The following is a 23,765-nucleotide window of genomic DNA, read 5'->3' on the forward strand; positions in this document are numbered from 1 at the left end:
TTTCCCATTTCTATGGTCTCTTTGGGATACAGTCCCAGAAGCGATATTGCTGGGTCAAAGGGTACACACTTTTTTGTAGTCCTTTAGACAGAATTCCAAATTGCTCTCAGTCACCCACTTCTTGAGAGAAAGGAGGGAGTTACATGATCTCACCTCTTCATACAATCATGGGGATCATTTGAGCAGGGTGTCTTCTTGGGGTTCTTTGCCTGCTCTAGCTGATGTTGTTCTTTCCTTCTTCTGCACCTCCCCTAGGTAATCTGCCCAAGAATAAAAGGAAAGGGATTGTCATTGCTTCGTAGTGTCACCACACCATTCACCTGCACTGCCTCACCTCTGTGAGTTCCTCTATCCATCCTTCTTCAAGAATCAGTCCAAACAGTTACATCTAGGAGAAAGAGAAGGGGGTGGCACAACTCATATTTGAAACCAGACATGGAGAATTCACAAATACAGAAGATCTTCCAAATTAAGATTAATTGAGAGAACATCTGGGTAACAGGAAAGGGACAGTTTTGGTGTTTATCTTATGCCTGCATAACTGATCTTTGGAGTAACATATTTTTGGTTACAATTCCTTTAAAATTGGAAAACCTTCCTAATGAATAGAACTCAGTATTGGGACCCATGAAACCAGCTGTAAAGCATACACACAGTACATTTGTGCTCCAGTTTCCATGGGCTGCTTCTCTGTTTCAAACTATTTTTTAGAATACTATTTAAACAAAATAACATTCCATCTTGTCTTGTAGTGGGAGATGGAAGGAAAGAGTCACACAAGAATGAAGATTACCCCCAAGTTCTCAAGCTGGGGCTATTTTGCTTTTGGCTTTGTACCTTTAGGACCTAGCACAGTGCCTCATGTATAGGTGCTTAACAGACATTTGATGAATCAAATGAAGCGACAGATTCCTCTCCTGTTCTATTGCCTAACCTCCAAAGAAGGGGAAATAAGAAGGGACTGAGAAAGCAGTTGCATCCCAAATATCTCTCTCTTTATACATCCCCAAATCTTTTGAAACTATGAACTAAGGAGGTAATAGTCTGAATTCGAAATTGATTTATGTTAAATGAGCAGATCCATTACCTTTCTGGGCATAGTACTTTTTTTTTGGTCTTTTTTAAAAATTGATTTATTTTGATTTGTTTTCAGTGTTCTACAATCAATTCCATATATCTTAGATTTTTTTCCCCTCCTTCCATCTCCTTCCCCTCTACCTCCCCACTCCCTCCCTGAGATGGCATACAATTTTAGATAGGTTCTATACATACATTCCTATTAAATACATTTTCATCTTAGTTATGTTGCATAGAAGAATTAAAGTGAATGGGAGAAACCATAAAACGAACCAAAACATAATACAAAAGAAAATGGCCTGCTTTATTTTGCGATTGAATTTCATTGTTCTTTCTCTGGATGTGGAAGACATTTTGCCTTAAGAGACCATTGGGAATTTTTTGAGTCCTTACATTGCGATGAAGTACTAAGTCTACCAGAAAATTTCCTTGTACACTGCGCTTGTTGCTGTGTATAAAGTTCTCCTGGCTTGGCTCCTTTCACTCAGCATCAGTTCATATAAGTGTTTCCAGGCCTCTCTGAAGTCTTCTGTTCTTCATTTCTTATAACACAATAGTATTCCATTACATTCATATACCACAATTTATTCAGCCATTCACCCATTGATGGACATCCCCTTGATTTCCAGTTCTTGGCCACCACAGAGGCATAGTATTTTCTAAGGAGATAAAGAATAAAATAGAGAAGAAATAAAATGTGTGTGTGTGTGCACGTGTGTGTGATTCCAGCATAGATTTTACCTTCCAAATGTAGGAGAATGAAATTCAAATCTTTCAAAAAAAAGTGAATTGCTTGGTCTCCTCATCTCACATCTGATTACCCTTCCTCCCTCCCTCCCTCCCTCCCTCCCTTCCTTCCTTCCTTCCTTCCTTCCTTCCTTCCTTCCTTCCTTCCTTCCTTCCTTCCTTCCCTTTCCTTTCTTTCTTCTCTCCTTCCTTCCTCCCTTCCTGCCTTATATCTCCTTCCTTTTTATACTTGTAGAATGTATGGACCCAGGTATTGTCCTGGGTCTTTATTGCAATCTTCTCAATAAGCATAATATCCCCCTATACAAATTGTGAAAATTCTCAATGCTGTTCACAGAAAAGATTTTTCTGGCTTTGAAGATGTTTCCCCATTCAAGGTGTAAATGTTTTTAAGAATGTTATATTGAAGCAGAGTTGTGTCCAGTTGCACTCCTGAACTCCATTACTTGAGTTTTATGTTTAAAAAGAAAAAGATGGAGTGGGAGACAGAGAAAACCAGAGCTGCGGCATACAGAGAGGAGAGGTTGCTCCCAGAGACTCATATTTAGATGGAAGCCTGAGAGGCTGCAAGGCTTCTCCAGGGACCCGCATGGTTCTAAGAGAGGAATGAATCCCAGATAATACTATGAATTAGGAGGATTGCATAGCTGCCTAAGGAAAGTAAAGACTTACTAAATAGAGAAGAGATGCTTTGACTTTTTATGGTTTCAGGTGCTAGTCCTTTCCCTTTTTTGTTGGATGAAATACAACTCCAACTTCTTTTTGATATACTGTTAGCCTGAGTGCTTGCAAGGGAACTAAGTCTTCTTTTCCCTTTTTTGTATAGAACTATAGATGAGCTAGACCTAGATATTCCCAAGGGAAACCATGAATAGGGACATGCGCCAAATGAAGTGATTTATGATAATTGCTCCAGATTGAATCTGATCTCTGTAAATTCAGAGCTTCAGGTCTGGGTCATAGAACACAACCACCTCTATTATTTTTTAATTATTAGAGTAACTCAGAACCTTTCTTGGCAGAGGGGACATCATTTAAAAGCAAAACTCTGCAGAAGTCAGAAACTGGCATTCAATAAGTGATCATCACTGGATCAACCCACTTTAGCAAGAATAGCAAACTATGCATGTAGAAGAGTGGAAATACATTAATTAACCCCCTACCTTTCATAACTCAATTCTCTGCATGGCATCCATAATGTTTGTTACATAGAGTTGAAATGAACTAAGACTCAGATAACTCTTCACATTTTCAGTTTTGGCTTGCCATCCTGAGTAAATATATTTGTTACTGCGTACATTTTGAAGTCTGTATTTTGACTGTTTCCAGTGTTGCACAAAATGGTGATGAAATTACATTTGCCACTATGTGTGAAGGGAAAGATTTGCTCATAATTAAAGTTTAGGATACAAATATTTCTTTCCTTTATTTTTGGAGGGGACAGATAATGAGAGCAAAATGAAAGGGCAAGTAAAAATGCATTCATTTATTCAATGAGTATTTTTTAGGGCCTACTATATATCAGGCATTGTATTAAGTTTTGATACATGTCATAGAAATAATCAATCTTCTTAAAAATTGACCAGATCTTTTGAATAAATCCTGTCATATTCACTTGGAGGTGGTAACTCTATCAGCCTGATTGTTGACAGTTTTTGAAGTAATTTAAAAGATTTTTTGTGACCAGGCAAGTCACTTACCTCTCTTTGCATCAGTTCCTCATCTGTAAAATGAGTTGGAGAAGGAAATGGCAGACCACTCTGGTATCTTTGCCAACCTGAATGGGGTTGGGAAGAGTCTGACATGACTGAAATGACTGAACAACACAACAACAAAGTGCATTTGGTTTGCTAATCATTCTAATCAAAACACTTAATTTTCTTAGAAAGTGGGGGGAAAAGTCTAAACTTGAGTAATTTGTCAGCTTCAATCGCTAGGTGGCAAAATTTAGAGTGTACTGGGTAACCTTGATTGATGACCAACACCAAAACTTGTCTGGAATCTGATTGGAAGTTCAAACAGCTGATGAATACGTAATATAATGATGGAACAGTACTCTGTGTGTGTGTGTGTGTGTGTGTGTGTGTATGTGTGTGTGTATGTATGCATGTGTGTATGTGTGAACAATTTATGTTTTTCAAATAAATGAGACAGCGAGGCATTAGTTGTCAGACTTGATAAATGATCTGCCCTCACTCCCCATGCTGTTCTCTGTTAACCATTGTTGCCATGGAGAGGGGAATTGTGTTAAAATAATTTTTAGTCAGAAGAAAGCAGGCTTACATTGAAAAATATTTAAATTATGTCCTTAAAAATGTAAAGTTATTCATGAGAGAGTTCATTTGGTAACCTCTTTTTATTAATAAGCACTGAATTTCTTGCTTTTCTTTGGCCAAAAGATTTCTGAGTTCATAGCCCTGATTGAGAACATTAATTGACTTTTCTTTTCCTTTGAATAAAAAGCCTGATATGTTTATGTTGGAAATGACAATCTCCAAAGCTAGGATTTTGAACTTTTCTTTTCATCTTCTTTTTCTCTACCAGCGTATTATACTTTAATCTTAGTAAGACTTCTGCCCAATCAGGAAAGAACATCCTCATGTTATCAAATGTGTGACACTACCCCACAGTGTGGCCTGTGAATAGTCCATAGCCTACAACCATTTTCTAGTTATTTTTCTTGACTGTGCATAATTTTTATAAGGGCTTACATTTCCTTTCTTTTTCAAGGATGCGTTAGGGAGAAATTGGAAAGGAAAAAATATTTCTTCAATTTCATTAATGGAAAAAAATAAAATTATATTATTTAAAAGTCTTTTGAGTTTTCTCTTGCACTGAGTCTATTGCTTTTTACTAAAGAATGGACTTATTCCCATTGTACATTATACTGTACATTGTAAATCCCAGTTAGTCAGTAAACCAGTGCATAGCATATTCTGGACCCTCTGTTAAGCGTTGGAGATTGAAAAAATAAGAAACAAGATTAAATAAGATTAAAATTGTGTTCTTATATACTCAGTCGGTCAACAAGCATTTAGTAAGCACTTAGTAGTCATCAATTGCCTATTCATTAATCAAACATTAACTAGCCACCTACTGTATACAGAGCATTGTGCTACGTTAAGAAACAGTTCTTCATCTTGTGGGGTCTAGGAGATACTTGCAACCAATCACAGAGTACAAGTTGGGTTAGATGGTTTCTGAGGTCCCTTACAGCTCCAAGTGATTTTGTGATTCTGTTTTACCTGTCCAAATAAATCTCTCCAAAGGTAGGAAAATGCCCAATACCTATTTGAATCCAATACTGTCTCATGTCTCTGATATTCCATAGTATCTATGGAACATGCTCTAGATCTTACTACATTTTGCAATTGCCAGTGCATGATAAGGGTCATGCCTCATTTTGAATACATAAATGACCTTTTACTGTTTCATTCACATATTTCCAGAACTATTTCCCTTACACTCTTAAGATTTATCATTTAAGTTATAAAGAGGTTGCAATGTGTGTCAGTGGAGAGAGTTCCCACACTGATGGAATCATAAATCTTTGATGTATTGCTGTCAGTCAACTCATAAAGCATTCATAGAGTGCCTAGGATGTGCCAGGCACTGTGCTAAGCAATGGGGAGTACAGAGAAAGCATGCGAGGGAAATACATCCTTACACTGCCTACACTAGATGTTCTTAATTTTTTTTTATGTCCTGGACCCCTTTGGAAGTTTCAGGATTCCTACTCAGAATAGTTTTTTTTTAATTCATAAAACAAAATGCACAGGATGATGAAGGAAACTAATAGCACTGAAATGCAACTTTTTCTCATCCAAGTTTGTGGACCCCAGGATAAGAACTTCTAACTTACAGAAGTCTTCACTGGAACTATTCTTCCTGCTTATGTCCACTATTCATCTTTCCATTGATCCTTTGGTCAACTACAACTTCAATCATTCACAGATTGTGGTATTCCAAGATTCATATGGTATCTATAGGAAAACATTCATGTTTTTAACTGCTTTTTGTAACAGAGAGCAGTTTGGGGGTCTTCAACAACACTATTCATCAAAGACAATCTGGCTAGTTCTTTCTCCTATTTAATTTTGAGCTCAATACATTTGAGCTCAATACATTGTCCATCTGAAGTAACAACCCTAAATATATGTAATGATGTATTAACTCAAAGAACTCATATTCTAAGTAATATTTACTCAACGAATATTTTTCAACCATTTAGTTTCTCCTGCATAGATTGGTAAGCCAATCTCTTTTGAATAATCATAAATCTCACTGAAGATAAATTGTAATGTTTTTGGTCTCTGTAAAGTTAGAGTCCAGATATTGTGAATTCCTCTGTCCCTTAATGATGAAAATAGATGATCAAAGTCACGATGACCAATCTATTCCAGTTTCCATCTATTTTTTTTTCTCCTGCCTATTTCCTCTATGAATGCTCTAGGAATGGCAGGACTTTAATGGGTCCCACACTAAGTTTCCTGTAGATTGGTTTCCTCTGCTCCTTGATGTTTTAGGGGGTGTTACTTCTCATAATCTTCTGTGAATTCAGTTCATGGAGAATTCCTTCAAATATTTAGTGAGCAGAACCAAGAGAACACTGTATTCAATAACAGCAATACTGCTTTAAGAATGACCTTGAGTGCATGTCATTTTGACCATTATAAATATCCAAATTAACTATAAAGGACATATTAAAAAAACGCTATTGCATCCAGAGAAAAAACAGATAAATAGTTTGTGTAGAATAATATAACTATTTATATCTAATGCTAGCCATCTCTAGGGAGGGAGGGAAGAAAAAAAGAAAAAGATATTTACACAATGACTTTATTATATATTTAAAAGGAATAACAAGTCATACATAATACATTTTCAGTTTCATGTGCAATTATTTTTATTATACTATGCTATGAAAATGTTTGTTTTATTCCATAAACTAAAAATAAAGTAAATAAATGTGGAAAAAAAGTTAAAAAAAGAGATAACCCAGAACACTTCTCTATTTCTATTGGTGGTATGATATCATAAGGCAGTGCCTCATGAATGTACATTTTTTTCCTTTTTTTCTTTTCTTTTTTAAAATTAATTTATTTAACTTTTAACATTCATTTTCACAAAATTTTGGGTTCCAAATTTTCTCCCCACTTGTCCCCTCCCCCCACTCTAAAACACCAAGCATTCTAATCGCCCCTATCGCCAATCTGCCCTCTCTTCTATCATCCCTCCCTTCCCTTGTCCCCATCTTCTCTTTTGTCCTGTAGGGCCAAGTAACTTTCTATACCCCTTTACCTGTATTTCTTATTTCCTAGTAGCAAGAAGAGTACTCGACAATTATTCCTAAAACTTTGAGTTCCAACTTCTTTACCTCCCTCCCTCCCCACCCCTTCCCTTTGGAAGGCAAGCAATTCAATATAGGCCAAATCTGTGTAGTTTAGCAAATGACTTCCATAACAGTTGTGTTGTATAAGACTAACTATATTTCCCTCCATCCTATCCTGTCCCCCATTGCTTCTATTCTCTTTTGATCCTATCCCTCCCCGTGAGTGTTGACCTCATATTGCTCCCTCCTCCCCATGCCCTCCCTTCCATCATCCCCCCCGCCCTTCTTATCCCCTTATCCCCCACTTTCCTGTATTGTAAGATAGGTTTTCATACCAAAATGAGTGTGCATTTTATTCCTTCCTTTAGTGGAATGTGATGAGAGTAAACTTCATGTTTTTCTCTCACCTCCCTTCTTTTTCCCTCCACTAAAAAGTCTTTTGCTTGCCTCTTTTATGAGAGATAATTTGCCCCATTCCATTTCTCCCTTTCTCCTCCCGATATATTTCTCTCTCACCGCTTAATTTCATTTTTTAAAGACATGATCCCATCCTCTTCAATTCACTCTGTGCTCTCTCTCTCTCTGTGTGTGTGTGTGTGTGTGTGTGTGTGTGTGTGTGTAGTCCCACCCACTACCCAGATACTGAAAAGTTTCAAGAGTTACAAATATTGTCTTTCCATGTAAGAATGTAAACAGTTCAACTTTAGTAAGTCCCTTATGACTTCTCTTTACTGTTTACCTTTTCATGCTTCTCTTCATTCTTGTGTTTGAAAGTCAAATTTTCTTTTCATCTCTGGTCTTTTCATCAAGAATGTTTGAAAGTCCTCTATGTCATTGAAAGACCATTTTCTTCCCCTGAAGTATTATACTCAGTTTTGCTGGGTAGGTGATTCTTGGTTTTAATCCTAGTTCCTTTGACTTCTGGAACATCCTATTCCACGCCCTTTGATCCCTTAATGTAGAAGCTGCTAGATCTTGTGTTATCCTGATTGTATTTCCACAATACTTGAATTGTTTCTTTCTAGCTGTCTGCAATATTTTCTCCTTGACCAGGGAACTCTGGAATTTGGCCACAATGTTCCTAGGAGTTTCTCTTTTTGGATCTCTTTCAGGTGGTGATATGTGGATTCCTTGAATACTTATTTTGCCCTCTGGTTCTAGAATCTCAGGGCAGTTTTCCTTGATAATTTCATGAAAGATATGTCTAGGCTCTTTTTTTGATCACAGCTTTCAGGTAGTCCCAAAATTTCTAAATTGTCTCTCCTGGATCTATTTTCCAGGTCAGTTGTTTTTCCAATGAGATATTTCACATTATCTTCCATTTTTTCATTCTTTTGGTTTTGTTTTGTGATTTCTTGGTTTCTCATAAAGTCATTAGCCTCCATCTGTTCCATTCTAATTTTGAAAGAACTATTTTCTTCAGTGAGCTTTTGAACCTCCTTTTCCATTTGGTTAATTCTGCTTTTGAAAGCATTCTTCTCCTCATTGGCTTTTTGAACCTCTTTTGCCAATTGAGTTAACCTATTTTTCAAGGTGTTACTTACTTCAGCATTTTTTTGGGTCTCCTTTAGCAAGGTGTTGACCTGCTTTTCATGCTTTTCTTTCATCTCTCTTATTTCTCTTCTCAGTTTTTTTCTCCACCTCTCTTACTTGATTTTCAAAATGCTTTTTTTTTTGTAAAAATGTTTTAATTTTATTTTCATTACCTTTTGTGTAATGATTATCACTTTTTCTCCCTCTAGAAAATCTTCCAATTCTTTTTTTTTATTTTTTAATGTTTAACAATCACTGCCATACAATTGAGATTTTATCCCCCCCACCTAACCCCCACTACCCCCCTCCCTCCCCACCACTGCATACAATTCTGTATAGATTCTACATATACTTTCCTATTGAGTATATTTTCACTATAGTCATACTATGTAGTCAGACTAAAATAAATGAAAGAAATCGTATAACAAATCAGAACATGATACACAAACACATACACATACATAAACATGAGCTGCTACATTTTGTGAGTGACTTCCATATTTCTTTCTCTCAGTGTGGAAGGCATTTTGCCTTGAGAACCACCTTTGGGATTTTTTTTTTTTATAAGAAGTTTTTGCGTTATTACAAAATTCCAAGTCTACCAGAAAAAACTCTCACACACTGTGGTTGTTGCTGTGCACAAAGTTCTCCTGGTTCTGCTCCTTTCACTCAGCATCAGGTCATATAAGTCCTTCCAGGCCTCTCTGAAGTCTTCTTGTTCATCATTTCTTATGGCACAATAGTACTCCATTACGTTCATATACCATAATTTATTCAGCCATTCCCCAATTGATGGACATCCCCTTGACTTAGAGTTTTTGGCAACTACATAGAGTGCTGCTATAAATATTTTTGTACATGTGGGACCCTTTCCCATTTTTATGATCTCTTGGGGATACAGTCCTAGTAGCGATATTGCTGGGTCAAAGGGTATGCACATTTTTGTAGCCCTTTGGGCATAGTTCCAAATTGCTCTCCAGAATGGTTGGATGCGCTTGCAGCTCCACCAAGAATGAATTAGTGTTCCAACTCTCCCACATCCTCTCCAGCATTTATCATTTTCTTGTTCTGTCATGTTTGCCAATCTTATAGGTGTGATGTGGTACCTCAGAGTTGTTTTGATTTGCATCTCTCTAACCAATAGTGATTTAGAGCATTTTTTCATATGATTATAGATAGCTTTAATTTCTTCCTCTGAAAATTGCCTGTTCATATCCTTTGACCATTTATCAATTGGGGAATGACTTGTATGATTATACATTTGAGTCAGTTCTCTATATATTCTAGAAATGAGGCCTTTATCCCCGAGCTTAGCTGTAAAAATTCTTTCCCAATTTACTACATCCCTCTGGATTTTGGTTGCATTGGGTTTGGTTGTGCAAAAACTTCTCAGTTTAATGTAATCAAAGTTATCCATTTTGCATTTCATAATGCTTTCTATCTCTCCTTTAGTAAAGAATTCTTCCCTTCTCCATAGATCTGATAAATACACTATTCCTTGCTTCTCCAGTTTATTCATGGTATCAATCTTTATACCTAAATCATGTACCCATTTGGACTTTATTCTTGTGTACGGTGTCAGGTATGGGTCTATGCCTAATTTCTGCCACACTGTTATCCAGTTTTCCCAGCAATTTTTGTCAAACAATGAGTTCTTATCCCAGAAGCTGGGGTCCTTGGGTTTATCAAACAGAAGGTTGCTATATTCCTTGCCTACTGCATCTTGAGTGCCAAGTCTATTCCACTTGTCTACCTCTCTGTTTCTTAGCCAATACCAAGTGGTTTTGATAATTGCTGCTTTATAGTACAGTTTGAGGTCTGGTAGCACTAAGCCACCTTCCCAAGCATTTCTTTTCATTAGTCCCTTTGATATTCTGGACCTTTTGTTTTTCCAAATGAATTTTGATATTATTTTATCCAGCTCTAGAAAGTAATTGTCTGATAGTTTAATTGGTATGGCACTAAATAAGTATATTAATTTAGGTAGAATTGTCATTCAAAATGCTTTTTGAGCTCTTCTATGGCCTGAGCCCATGGTATATTTCTTTTGGATGTGTGGGATACAGAAGCCTTGACTTCTGTGTCTTTCCCTGATGGTAAGCATTGTTCTTCCTCATCAGAAAGGAAGGGAGGAATCATCTGTTCACCAAGAAAGTAACCTTCTATAGTCTTATTGTTTTCCCCTTTTCTGGGCATTGTCCCAACCAGTGGCTTGACTTCTGAGTTTTCTTTCCATACCTACCACGCCTCCAGATCCACCCAGCCAGCACTTGGGGTCTAAGATTCAAATGCTGCTTCCCAGCCTCAGGGCTTTTGGTGAGGGCGGGGCTGCTATTCAGTGTGAGATTAAGTTCAGGTGCTCAGGTGGGGGCAGGGCTGCTGCAGGGAGCTCAGTTCCCTCGGGGGGTTTATGCAGAGACCTTCAACAATGGATCCGGGCTCCTGCCTGCTTGGGGAGCCCCTGTCCACAGCTGCCCCCGCTGCTGCCTCCCGAGGGGGCCTGAGTTATGGGGACACCCCACTCCCCTCTCAACCAGCCATAGAGACCCTCTTACTGACCCTTGTCACTTGTGGGTGGAGGGACCTGCGTGGCCGCTGGGGATTCTGTCCCTGAAGCCTGCTTGGATCTGCTCCTCTCAGTGCTGCTTGGCCAAGGCAGGGCTCGGCTCTGCTCTGGGTCTGGTGCACGAGGGACCTTTCATGTCAGGTTTTCAGGTCTCTCTGGAACAGAAATCTCCTCCTCTGCATTGTTCTGTGGCTTCTGCTGCTCCAGAATTTGTTGGGAGTTCTTCTTTACAGATATTTTATGGGCTGTGGGTTCAGAGCTAGCATATATGTGTCTTTCTACTCCACCATCTTGGCTCCTCCCCCATGAATGTACATTGTTAAAAAAAAAATCCCAGAAATGGAAAGATTTTCAGAGGTCAACTAGTCCAATCGAATTTAGCTTAACTCAATACAAGACATATGATATTTACCACAAGCAAGATAGTCCATAGCAGTCACTGAGAAAACAGAAAAAATGAAAATCTGACTTTAAGGCTCTTATATTCCACTGGGAGAATATTATATGTGCATAGATAAGTATATATAAGCATAGAAGTGTAACTCTGACTACACTGGCCTCCACTATCTGAAGACCAGGTATACCGCTTCTCACTTCTCTCCAAGGATTCTCCAGTACCCTTAAGGTAGTCTGCAAATGTCTAGGCTTTCTGCCTAGATTCATGTACTCCATGTACTCCAGTTCCATTTAACTATTTAACAGTTGCATTAGCTTTTCAAAGGAATATTTACTTCAAAGGCATAATAACAAATATATAAACCTACTCACCCTCCCTACTACTTTAGTCTTTGGAGAGGGGAAAGGGATTAGGTTCATAGATTATGTCAGTTCCCATGTAGCACAGTCCCACTTGCAAGTCTAAAACCACCCCTGGGCTTGAGTCCCAGGTACCCTGGATTTTGAGAGCTTACTTTTTGGGCTAACTGGCTGCAACATCCCACCTGGAATCCTGACTCTAAGGTTGCCATTCCTTGACTTCCCATGGTTCAAATTTCTGGGTCCAATGGGGATCACTGCCTGAACTTGAAACTGAGGACAAATAGAACAGAACAGAAACAGAAACATTAAGGCCTAAAAGGAGAGGGAGGGGAAAGTACACCCTTTCCACTTCCCCTCCACCCTCCCTACCCTGGACAGTTAGTTCATGGCACCCCCACTGTGGGTGAACCTTATGTAATCTTCACCTTCTAGCTTTAGCAAGGAAGAAGAGGACTGTGTGAGTCTTACAGTTTTAAAGAAGGCTCTTCCTACAATGCAAACAATCAAGGAAGTCTACTTCTACTTATGTGGTAAGGGAATGAAGGATGTTTTCTCCCAGAAGCAGATCCCTGTTGTTTCCCAAGTGGCTGCCTCCATTTTAGGTGATCTGGGTGTGTGCAAAGCTTTCATTTTATAAAGAGGGACCCACGTTGGCCAGCTTTCATTCCCCTTCCAGTTGTGCTTCTTGACCCTGGACTTCAACACCCTTCTTCTGCTGAAGTCACTCCTGAATCTCTCTCATTGCCTACAGCCTTCTCACCTGCAGGTGAGATGGAACATCCATCTATCATGTCAGTTCCCTTCTCCATTGACGAGTTCCTCCTAGGGCCTTTATTTTGGAGAGGGGTCCAGGCCTTCCAATCTTCATTTCCTTCCTGGCCATGCTTCTGATCTTCCAAACTCCATTGCCATACCACTGCATGGGCATCTTCATTTCCTCTGCTTTTCCCCTCCTTAATTTTCAGCTCCCTTTAGAAAATGACATCTTCCTCCACCAGAATCTAAGTTCCTTGAGGACAGGGATTGTTTTTCTTTCCATTCAGATTTGTAGCCCCAGCACATAGCACAGTGCTTGGTACATAGAAAGTGTTTATTAAATGCTTGTTGCCTTACCATAGAAAGTGTGTGTTGCCCATGTAAATTGTATATATACATATGGGATTCCTCAATGTATAGACAGACATAGAAAGGAGGAGTGCAGATCTAGATAGATATCTCCGGACTATGGGCCCATTGCTTTTCTTTTTTTTTTTTATTAATTGTATTGGCATATAGTTTTCTTTCTGTGTTTTGATCTTTCTCTGGTTTAGGTATTAGGATTTACATTTGTCTTGTAAGAGAATTCTCATAAGGTACTTTTTTAAAAAAAAATTATTTATTTTCAGTTTTTAATATTCACTTCCACAAAATTTTGAATTTCAAATTTTTTCCCCATTATTCTCTCTCCCCAGAACAGCATGTATTCTGATTACCATTTCCTGCAATGTGCACTCCCTTCTATCACCCCGCCCCACCTCTCTTATCCCCTTCCCTTCTATTTTCCTGTAAGACAAGATAGATTTCTATGCCCCATTGCCTGTATATCTGCCCACTGTTTTTCAAAAGAAGATTGCTGTCCCTGCCTTGAGGGGAGCAAGAGCAGGGATCATGAGGTTGACTAATTTGTTCTCCTCTGAGAGAGAGCAATACTGGACTAGACTATCTGCCCCTCTAAGTATTGCTGGTCTAGGAGCAGGATTTTTAGGTTCCAGTCGCTTTCCTGGCTGTTAGTTCTTACCACATTAGAGTGCATAGATTCATTTGGTTTTGATCCTACTTGAAAGTAACCCCTTTCATAGGGTCATAGGATCATAGTTATAGATTTGGAACAGACATTAGAGGATATCTAGTATAACCTCTTCATTTTAACAGATGTGGATACTGAGGCACAGGGAGATGTAGGGTCTCATCCAAGGTCACACAGGTAGTAACTGGAAGAGCCAGTTTTTGAACAGAAGTGATCTGACCCTAAAGTCCAGCATTCTTTCCATTCTATCATGCTGTCTCTCATTTATAATTTTACAAAGTCATACTCTTCACCTCTATATAGATCTATATAAGTGGAAAACACCTTAGATAGAAACTAATTTATTTTACAGAGGAGGAAACTGATTCCCAGAAAGGTGACATCTCTTGTCCAAGGTCACCAGGATCATAAGTATCAGAGTCAGGATTTGAATCTAGATTCTTTGCCCCAAATCTAGTGCTCTTTCCAATTTGCCGAGCTTTGGTACTTCAAAGCATCTGTAATTTCAGTGGTGCCTGCTGCAAGTACTGTATCTAGTGTCGCAGATAACAACCCCAACAGATATGCTCATATTGTGCAAATTTTCTGCATGTTTTAGCAATAATAATGATAGCTAGCATTCGTGTAGAGCTTTATGATTTGCAAAGCACTTAAAAATTTTATCTTCACAGAAACCCTGAGAGGTAGATACTATTATTATTCCCATTCCAATTTTACAGATGAGGAAACTGAGGCAGTCAGAGATTAAGTGACTTGTCCAAAGTCACACAGCTAATAAATATCTGAGACTGAATTTGGATTTAGGTCTTTCAGACTAGAGGTTCAGCACTCTAATCACTAAACCGTAGTAGAGGCTCTACCTAATGTTCTGAGGACCTTATTATTATTCTTTTAGTGTTTTTTGGAGGGGAACAATGTGCCTCTTGATTTATCTATCTGGTGTTTTACTTTGGACTGACCCACCTCTTAACACAAGTCATGACTGGTAATCTGAAGTCCTCTTAAACTTGTAAATGTATATAAAGGAATCTTGCCTATAATTGCCAAATTATTGTTTTGACTTCTAATTATCTCTTGGTATTTTTGTCACCTAGTTTCAAGCTCTCTTTTTACTTTTGTATTTATCTATCTATATACAGTACATATCTATATGTCTTCTATGTACTTATATTTAATTCCTATTATAATTGTAGAGTTTTGATCATGGGAACTTGATGAGCTTAGAAGGTGGTGAAATTTTGTGGGGGACATTGTATCTTCCAATGAAGGATGTGAATATATTCATTTGATCCACTTATGATTCAGTGCGTATTAATTGAAGAATAATTTATTGGGTTTATAATAATATAATGGGTTAAAGTCAACCATTTCTAGTGGGATTGTAAAGAGGACTATTATCTTAGACTCATTTCTTTCATCCTTTTTCTTTTCTTGGAGAAGTTCTGAAAGCTGCAGAGGTAAGGGAGAATCTGGTTTCTTATGGAAGTGGGGGAGAACACATGAATTTATACAACCTCCCCTCTCCCCACTCCAGGAGCTAATAATGCCAGCCATAGGTCAAACTAATTAGAATTTATATATTAATAGGTTACCTCTATAGACTTCAAGTTCATAAGTAGTGTCTTGAACCAAGAAGGTTTTGCTGACTTGAATTGTATGGATTCAATGAGACCTTATGACATGTATTTTGCCACATCTCCATACACTATGTTCTTGAGATAGCTTGAATCTGTACTTTATTAATACCATTTTCAAAACTTCATTTTAAAGAAAAAACACAGATCATAGACTTATCAGTTAAGAGAGGAAACCTTAGAGGTTGTTTAGTAACACTATCAATTTTACAGGGGAGAAAACTTCATACTCTGGGAGATCAGAAAGTAGTATGGAACCTTAAAGACTTTATAGTCCAACCTCCTATTCATTGCAAGAAGTCTTTCTATGGCACACCTGATAGATTATCATCTAACCCTCCCTTGATCATTCTCAGCAGAATTGGGTAAAAGATTAATGCCTTTAGAAAGAGATAAAAAATAACTAATCCACAAGTCAGGAAGAAAGAAAAAAAGCTGAATTCATTCCTAGAAAAGGATCCAAGTTCTAAAAAACAAGAATGGCATGTGAATAACATCTAGACAATTTATACTTATCCCAAGATGTTTATTACTAAGCATCTTAAAAGGAAGTGTTATAAACATAATAGATGGTACTCAAACATATAGTACAATAACAATCACTGAACATTTGAAGGAATTCTCTATGAATTGAATTCATAGAAGATTATGAGAAATAACACCCCCTAAAACATCAAGAAGCAGTGGAAGCCAATCTGCAGGAAACTTGGTGTGGGACCCATTAAAGTTCTGCCATTCTAGGAGCATTCATAGATGAAATAGGCAGACAAAAAACAGACAGAAACTGGAATAGATTTGTCAATGTGACTTTGATCATCTATTTTCATCATCAGTGACAGAAGAATTCACATCTGGACTCTACTTTACAGGAACCAGAAACATTGCAATTTGTCTTCAGAGAGATTTATGATTATTTAAAAGAGATTGTGTTACTAATCTATGTAGGAAAAACTAAATGGTTGAAAAATATTCATTAATCAAACATTAATTAGAATGTGAATTCTTTGAGTTAATACACCATCACATATCTGTATGTATATATATATATATATATATATATATATATATATATATATATATATATATATATATATATATATACATACATACATATACACACAAATATATTTAGGGTAATTACTTCAGGTAAACAATGTGTTGAGCTCAGAATTAAATAGGAGAAAGAACTGACCAGATTGTCTTTGGAGATTAGTATTTTTGAAGGCCCCCTCCCCCAATCTTCTCTCTGTTACAAAAACCAGTTAAAAAAACATGAATGTTTTCCTGTTGATGACATATGATTCTTGGAACGCCACAATCTGTGAACAATTGAAGTAGTAGTTGACTGAAGGATCAATTCAAAAATGTGTGGTGGGTATAAGTAGGAAGAATAGTTCCAGTGAAGACTTCTGTAAGTTAGAGGTTCTTGTCCTGGGGTCCACAAACATGGATAGGAAAAAGTTACATCTTTATTTCAATATTATTAGTTTCCTTCATCATCCTGTGCATTTTATTTTATGAATTAAAAAAAAAAACTATTTTGAGAAGGGATCCTCAGACTTCACCAGATTTCCAAAGGGGTCCAGGACATTAAAAAAAAGGTTAAGAACATCTAGCGTAGGTGGTGGAAGCAGGCATTTGCCCCCCTCATGGCTTTCTCTGTATTCTATATTACTTAACACAGTGCCTGGCACATCCTAGGCACTCTATGAATGCTTTGTGAGTTGACAGAGAACAATACATCAAAGATTTATGATTTCATCAGTGTGGAAACTCTCTCCACTGACACACATTGCAACCTCTTTATAACTTAGATGATAAATCTTAGAGTGTAAGGGAAATAGTTCTGGAAATATGTGAATGAAACAGTAAAAGGTCTCATATATTCAGAGTGAGGCATGACCCTTATTACGCACTGGTAATCACAAAATGTAATAAGATCTAGAGGAAGGCCTTCAGCATGGTCCATAGATATTATGGGATATCAGAAGCACTAGGCACAGTATTGGATTCAAATAATTATTGGGCATTTTCCTACCTTCCAAGAGCTTATGATTTATTTGGGCAGGTAAGACAGAATCACTTGGAGTTGGAAGGGACCTCAGAAGCCATCCAACCCAACTTGTAAGGAACCAAGTGGCTGGTCAGCCTATGCTTAAAAATCTCCAGTGAAGGGTTTCCATCTTAGTACTTGTTAGACAGACAAATAAGAAAAGCTAAATAAACCATGGAAGAATTTAATTAACAATGCTGCTGATGTCATGAGACACTCTGTGATTGGTTGCCAAGTATCTCCTAGTCCCCACAAGATCAAGAACTGTTTCTTAGCCCAGCACAATGCTCTGTACACAATAAGTGGCTAATTAATGTTTAACAAATGAGTAGTATAGGCAACTGATGACTACTAAGTGCTTAATAAATGCTTGTTGACTGACTGAATATATAAGAACACAATTTAAATCTTATTTCTTGAATCTCCAACACTTAACAGAGGTCCTGGAACATACTATGCACTGGTTTACTGAATAATTGGGATGTACAATGGGAATAAGTCCATTCTTTAGTGAAAATAATAGACTTAATGCAAGAGAAAACCCAGAAGACTTCTAAATCATATTTTCTCCATTAATGAAAATCTTTTTCCACTTCAGATTTCTCCCCAACATATCACTGAAAAAGAAAGAAAATGTAAACCCTTGTAAAAATAATAGGCATAGTCAAGAAAACTAATTTCCTGTGTTAGTCATGTCCAAAAAAAATGCTCAGACTGACTTTTGCTTGGCTAATATTCCTCTTGCCTCTTTCTTATTACTGTGTGGCATAGTGGAAAGTGCAGTAGGATGAGGGAAGCTAGGGTTGGGTCCTGGCTCTGTTGTTTCTTAGGCTGGAGAACTTTGGCAAGAAATTCCACCACTCTGAATCTTAGTTTCATCATTCATAAGATAAGGATAATTTTATTTGCCAAGCTACATTAAAGGATTGTTTTGGGGGTCAAATGAGATTATGCATGCATAACTTGAAGGGTTACATAAACGTCAGCCATCTTTACAGTCCCTCTTTAGCCAATTGTCCAATTCAATCTATGTAAATAGTAATTGATTCTTTCTTCTTCAGAAACCCTGAGGGTCTTCCCCTTCCAATTTGATTTTTTCTTTTTTTGAATTAAAGAGGTCATCCCTTTTCTCACTTAAACAGCGCTAATCACTGAATGGGTATTGCCTCAGTCAAAGTGAGAACTCAGGAAGACCTTAGCTTAAAAAAGGCCAAGGTCTTCCACTGCATCTTGGACATCTCCACTCAGATGGCTCTGGAGGAGAAAGTGAGGCCAGAAAGCCCTCTTTCACTTAAATTCAGTTCACTTGCACATCACGGCATCATCCTGATGTCATGGACCTCTTTGAGAATGCAGGACAAAACATACAATTTAATTTATGGAACCTCGATAATAGTCTCAAATGGGTTTTTGAGAAAACTCCTGGTTTTCACTAGGAGTCAATCAATTTCCAGATAGGAAGTATGACTGCCTCCTTGAGGAGTTGGAGGAAAAAAGGAAGGAAGGAAACAAGGACGGAAGAGAAACAAGAAGTGAGGGATACTAGAGAAGCCTGAGGAATGAATCAGCAGGTCAAAGACAGAAACACAATTATCATCAATAATAGTAATTTATATAGCTAGTAGGGATAAAACTAAGGAGAAACTTACTGGCATCTGGTTGGTTTTTATTTTAACTGATTTTTTTTTTTTTTGCTAATTAGGTGCAAAGCTCATTTGTTTCTACATGAATTTTGGGTTCTAAGATAGGTTACTCTGTTCCAATGAGCACTTCTGCTCTTTCAGAAGGTTTTGAGATCAGAATGGGACAAGAGACAGGTAACATTTCTCTAATGACTTGCTGGTATTTAGAAGGAATGTGGTATCTCTATTTTCAAGAATGAGAACAAAATCTAAAAATACTAGCTGCCTCTTGCTATGAATTATGTTTAAACACTCTTCAAATAAACACATCAGCTTTTCAGAAAAATCTCTTGAGAATTCTTAAAAATTATGTTTGTTTCTAATAGCCACCATGGTGAAATAATAGGGTGGGGGAGGCTGGATGTAAATTTATTTTACAACTAATGAAGGCTAGTAAGCTTGCTCTGAAACTTCTACTTTGGGTTCCGGATTTAATTTAATATCCTTGGATTAATGTTTTATTTTTCAATTTTGGGGCTACTTAAGTTTAGTGCAGTCAAAAATACCATCTCTCAAAATTTCTTCCAAAATAATTCTGAAAAAGACAAGTTTCTAGCTTTTAGCTTCTAGGGACTTGGTGAGAGGGGAGTGGGAATAGATTATTCTTGATTACAAGGGCCGTCTTGAGTGAAGTCTGAATAGATTGCTCTAGAGAAGCTATTAATACCCAAGAGCTCCTATCTGGGGACACCCAACCATGCCTCTTACCCACCTCAAACTTTGGGCCAGCAAATACAGTCACACAGAAACTATTTGTCACAAACCATAAAGGTATGGAGACAGCAGACAGTGAAGTAGGTAGCACTAAGCCTGAAGTCAGGCAGTGGATAGAGCACCAAGGTCAAGACCTGAGTTCAAATCTAGTTTCAGATATTTACCAGCTATGTGCCCCTGGACAAGTCACTTGACTCTGCTTGCCTCAGTTTCCTCATCTGTCAAATGAACTGGAGAAGGAAATGGCAAACCACTCCAGTATCTTTGCCAAGAGAATCTCAAATGGGGTCAAGAAGAGTCAAACATGACTCAAACAACTGAACAAGAGCAGCAGTGGCAGCCGCAAGAGTAACAAAACGGAGATAATAATAGCATGTACCTCACCAGGTTGTTGTGAGGATCCAATGAGTTAACATTTCTAATAGCAGCACATAGTAGGTGCTTTGTAAATGCTTATTCCCTTCTTCTCATAAAGCCAAGCCATATTTCCCCCTTCATCTAGTCTTTTTCACCTACGACCATAGGATCATAGATTTAGGGGAAAGGACTCCAAAATCATCTAGTCTAATCTCCTCATTTCTAGTGCCCAGCGTAGTACATAACACATAAGTGTTCAACAAATGCTTGCTGAATTAAAATTTACAGATGGAAAAATGAAACTCAGAAAAGTAAAATGACTTTCTTAAAGTTTAGGATTGGCAGAGCCAGATCCTCTTACTCCAGATCACCACTGCTTTCTTTCATTTTTGGCTTTTCTTATGAGCCCCTTTCTTCATGCTATTGTGTTGACTCATTGAAGCAATCACTTTGGCTCAGTTTACTCTGACTTTTATAGGATTGGCTGGAAAAAGTCTTTGAAAGGTTTCAGAATAACTAAAAAGTATCCTCTGCACACATTTCATCAATTGCTCTCTGTCTGTCTGTCTCTGTCACTCTTTCACTTTCTGTCTCTGTCTCTCTCTCTCTATCTCTTTCTCTCTCTCTCCATCTTTCTTTCTCTCTCCTCCTCTCCCTATCTTTTGCTCTTTTACTCTGATAGTCTGCAACATATGACAATGTGGTTTTCTTACAATGGTATGTATAGGTCTAAGACTTGTTCCAGAGTTGACTATTCACAGATCAAACTGTTGGCCAACTTTAAGTGCCTGTTGAGTTCACAGGTTTGCCCTGAAGGGTGTCACTGGGTTTTATTGACCCCATCTTTTCTCTTTCTTAAAGCATCAAGGGAAGGCTTCATCTAGATTTCCATGGCAATTCACATTTCACTGTCCTTGGTCTCTGCCCTAAGTGATTTCCAAGGGGATAGAACTGGCCCCATCTGGATGGATCTCAGTCCCCTTTGCTTCAGGCCCAGTGGAGATGCACAGATGCTGACAACGTGCTTTGGTTCCTTCTGTTCCTCAGTTTTCTGGCTGAGTACTGTTGTAACATAGAACAGTGACATTCTGAAGTCACAGCAGAGTATGCTTCTGCCTTTTGGTTTTCTAAGGCAGAAGGAGGGGTTGTTGAATAACTCAGTTCCTTGCTAGCTGGTGGGTTGACTTTTGTAGCCTTGTCAGAGCAAGTCAGCTGGTGGAGGAGCAGGTGATTGGAGAACCTACTAGAGGTTAAGGATTAGCCTTTTCCGTTCACTGGATTTTTACCTTGTTAGAATTTTTGATGTCTTAGATTCCGGAGATAGCTAAAATTGATTTATCTATTGTGCATAATTCCCATTTTGGAGAGGTTTGAAAGGATGTGAGGATGGGAGAAAGGGTTTAATCCTCCATGTTTTTGGTCATGTAGAAGTTAAACTGCCCAATGATTTTTTACATTAATTTTTATTTTATTTATCCTCGATTACATAAAATACAAATTTTTAACATTCAGTCTTAAGAAATTTTGAATTCCAAATTCTCTCCTTCTCTCTCTGTCCTCCCTCATTCTTGAGAAGGTAAGCAATTTGATTTAGATTATACATATACACTAGTGATTTCTTAAGGAAGGCTCTGAGCAGGGGGAAGCAGCCAGGAAGATATCTGAACTTTTTGGAGAATGGCAGGGGACACAAGCATCTGATTCTTTCTTTCCCCTCGGCTAAGGGTTATAACCTAGACGAGAAAAGATGAACTTTAAAAAAATTAATGAAACCATATAGGACTTTTGAATTTTCAGGACTTATAGTTCATAAAGATCAACAAATAGGAACATTTGTTTGGTAAGCAAATCTGGCTAGAAACTTTGAGAGTTTCAGAGGAATCAATTATAACTAACTTACAAATATCTTGGGGCTAGTTATGCAGTCCAAGCATATCCCAGCTTTCTTCTTGTCTCAGGTTCAATGCTGGGTTTTTACAGTCTGGCAGGTTCATCAAAGGCCATTCCTCATTTTCACAAAAGATCAGCATTTGCGTCTTTCCTACCCTCAATTTAAAAAAATGGGACTTTAGAATCTGAGTTCACATTGGAATAACACAGACACATCCTTAGAGCCCAGAATGAATACTGAAACCTTTATTAAAAAAATTTCCTGACAAAAAGTTCACTTGAAAAATGAAGATTAAGCAGATATACTTAGAAATGTCAGGAGGCACCTGACATTTCATTTGCTCTCTGGCAGATATTCAAAACCATCCCCAAATTAAAGAAATGAGTATAAATAACTCCAAATATACCCTAGGCTTTGCAATCAAGGGAGTTTTACTATCCATTGGAAAAATGAGTGACTAAGTACTAATTAGAATTGCCTTTTTAAAAAATGAATTTCTATTTATTTGTATTGTTAAAGCAAATTAATCTAAAATAGAAACTTTAGGTTATTTGCAATAATAGAGATGAAAATTATTTCAGTAAGGAAAAAGAACAGGAATGAGGTACTTAAATATAATTAAACATTTGAAATGAAACACTATGTATACTGGGGAGTTCTTGAAAATGTCTACTTTATATCTGATCTCAGAGAAAAAGTGGAAAACAATATCAGAGTAGTTGCTCCATATCATCAGTTCCATTTTTAAAGCAGAGACATCCTTTGGACAAATTTGCTCTACTCTACCTCTGTCGCAGCTTTCTGTTGGTTCTGGTGTAGAGACTCCATTTTTGTTTGCAATCTTATAGTCTCTTTTGCCTTGTTTTTCAGCAGAGCTTCCTTGTAGACCTTTTTTAGGCCACAGACGACTAACAAAAGGTGAGATTAAATATAGCTCCACGAATCTTTTGTAAAAAAATATGGAATGCTTCACAAATTTGCATGTCACTCTTGCCCCGGGGCCATGCTAATCTTTCTGTATCATTCCAATTTTAGAATATGTGCTGCTGAAGCATTTTAACTTGTAAAAAGTTAACTTTTAAGTTAGAATTAACTTTTTAAAAATAGTATTTTATTTTTTCCCCAATTACATGTCAAGACAATTTTTAGCATTCATTTTTACAAGATTTTGAATTCCAAATTTTTCTCCCTCCCCTCCCCTCTTCTCAAAATGGTAGGCAATTTGAGATAGGTTATACATGTTCTATCGTGTAAAGCATATTTCTATATTAGTCACAGTTGTGAAAGAGGAAACATATCAAAAGGAAAAGAACCACAAAAAAATAAAGTAAGTGAAAAAATATGCTTCAATCTGCATCCAGAGTCCATCAGCTCTTTATCTGGATGTGGACAGCATTTTTCTTCAAGAGTCCTTCGTACTTGTCTTGGATCATTGTGTGGCTGAGAAGAGCTAAGTCATTCATGGCTGATCATCTCACAGTGTTGCTGAAACTGTGTATGCTTTCCTAGTTCCGCTCATTTGCATTAGTTTGTACATTTCAGGTTTTTCTGAAATCTGCCATAATTTCTTATTTCATGACAGTATTCCATTATGTTCATATACCACAGCTTGTTCAGTCATTTCCTGATTGATG

At 37.6% G+C, this 23,765-nt stretch overlaps 1 non-coding gene across 1 annotated transcript; it reads right to left on the reverse strand.

Moving 5' to 3' along the window:
- Nucleotides 1–23,084: 23,084 nt before the first annotated feature.
- LOC140530537 (U6 spliceosomal RNA) lies at nt 23,085–23,186 on the reverse strand. The gene has a single exon (XR_011975974.1). It is a non-coding gene; the product is annotated as a U6 spliceosomal RNA (small nuclear RNA).
- Between the last annotated feature and the right edge of the window lie 579 nt (nt 23,187–23,765).

Source organism: Notamacropus eugenii, chromosome 2 (genome assembly GCF_028372415.1).
Source record: "Notamacropus eugenii isolate mMacEug1 chromosome 2, mMacEug1.pri_v2, whole genome shotgun sequence".
NCBI classification, from domain to species: Eukaryota; Metazoa; Chordata; class Mammalia; order Diprotodontia; family Macropodidae; genus Notamacropus; species Notamacropus eugenii.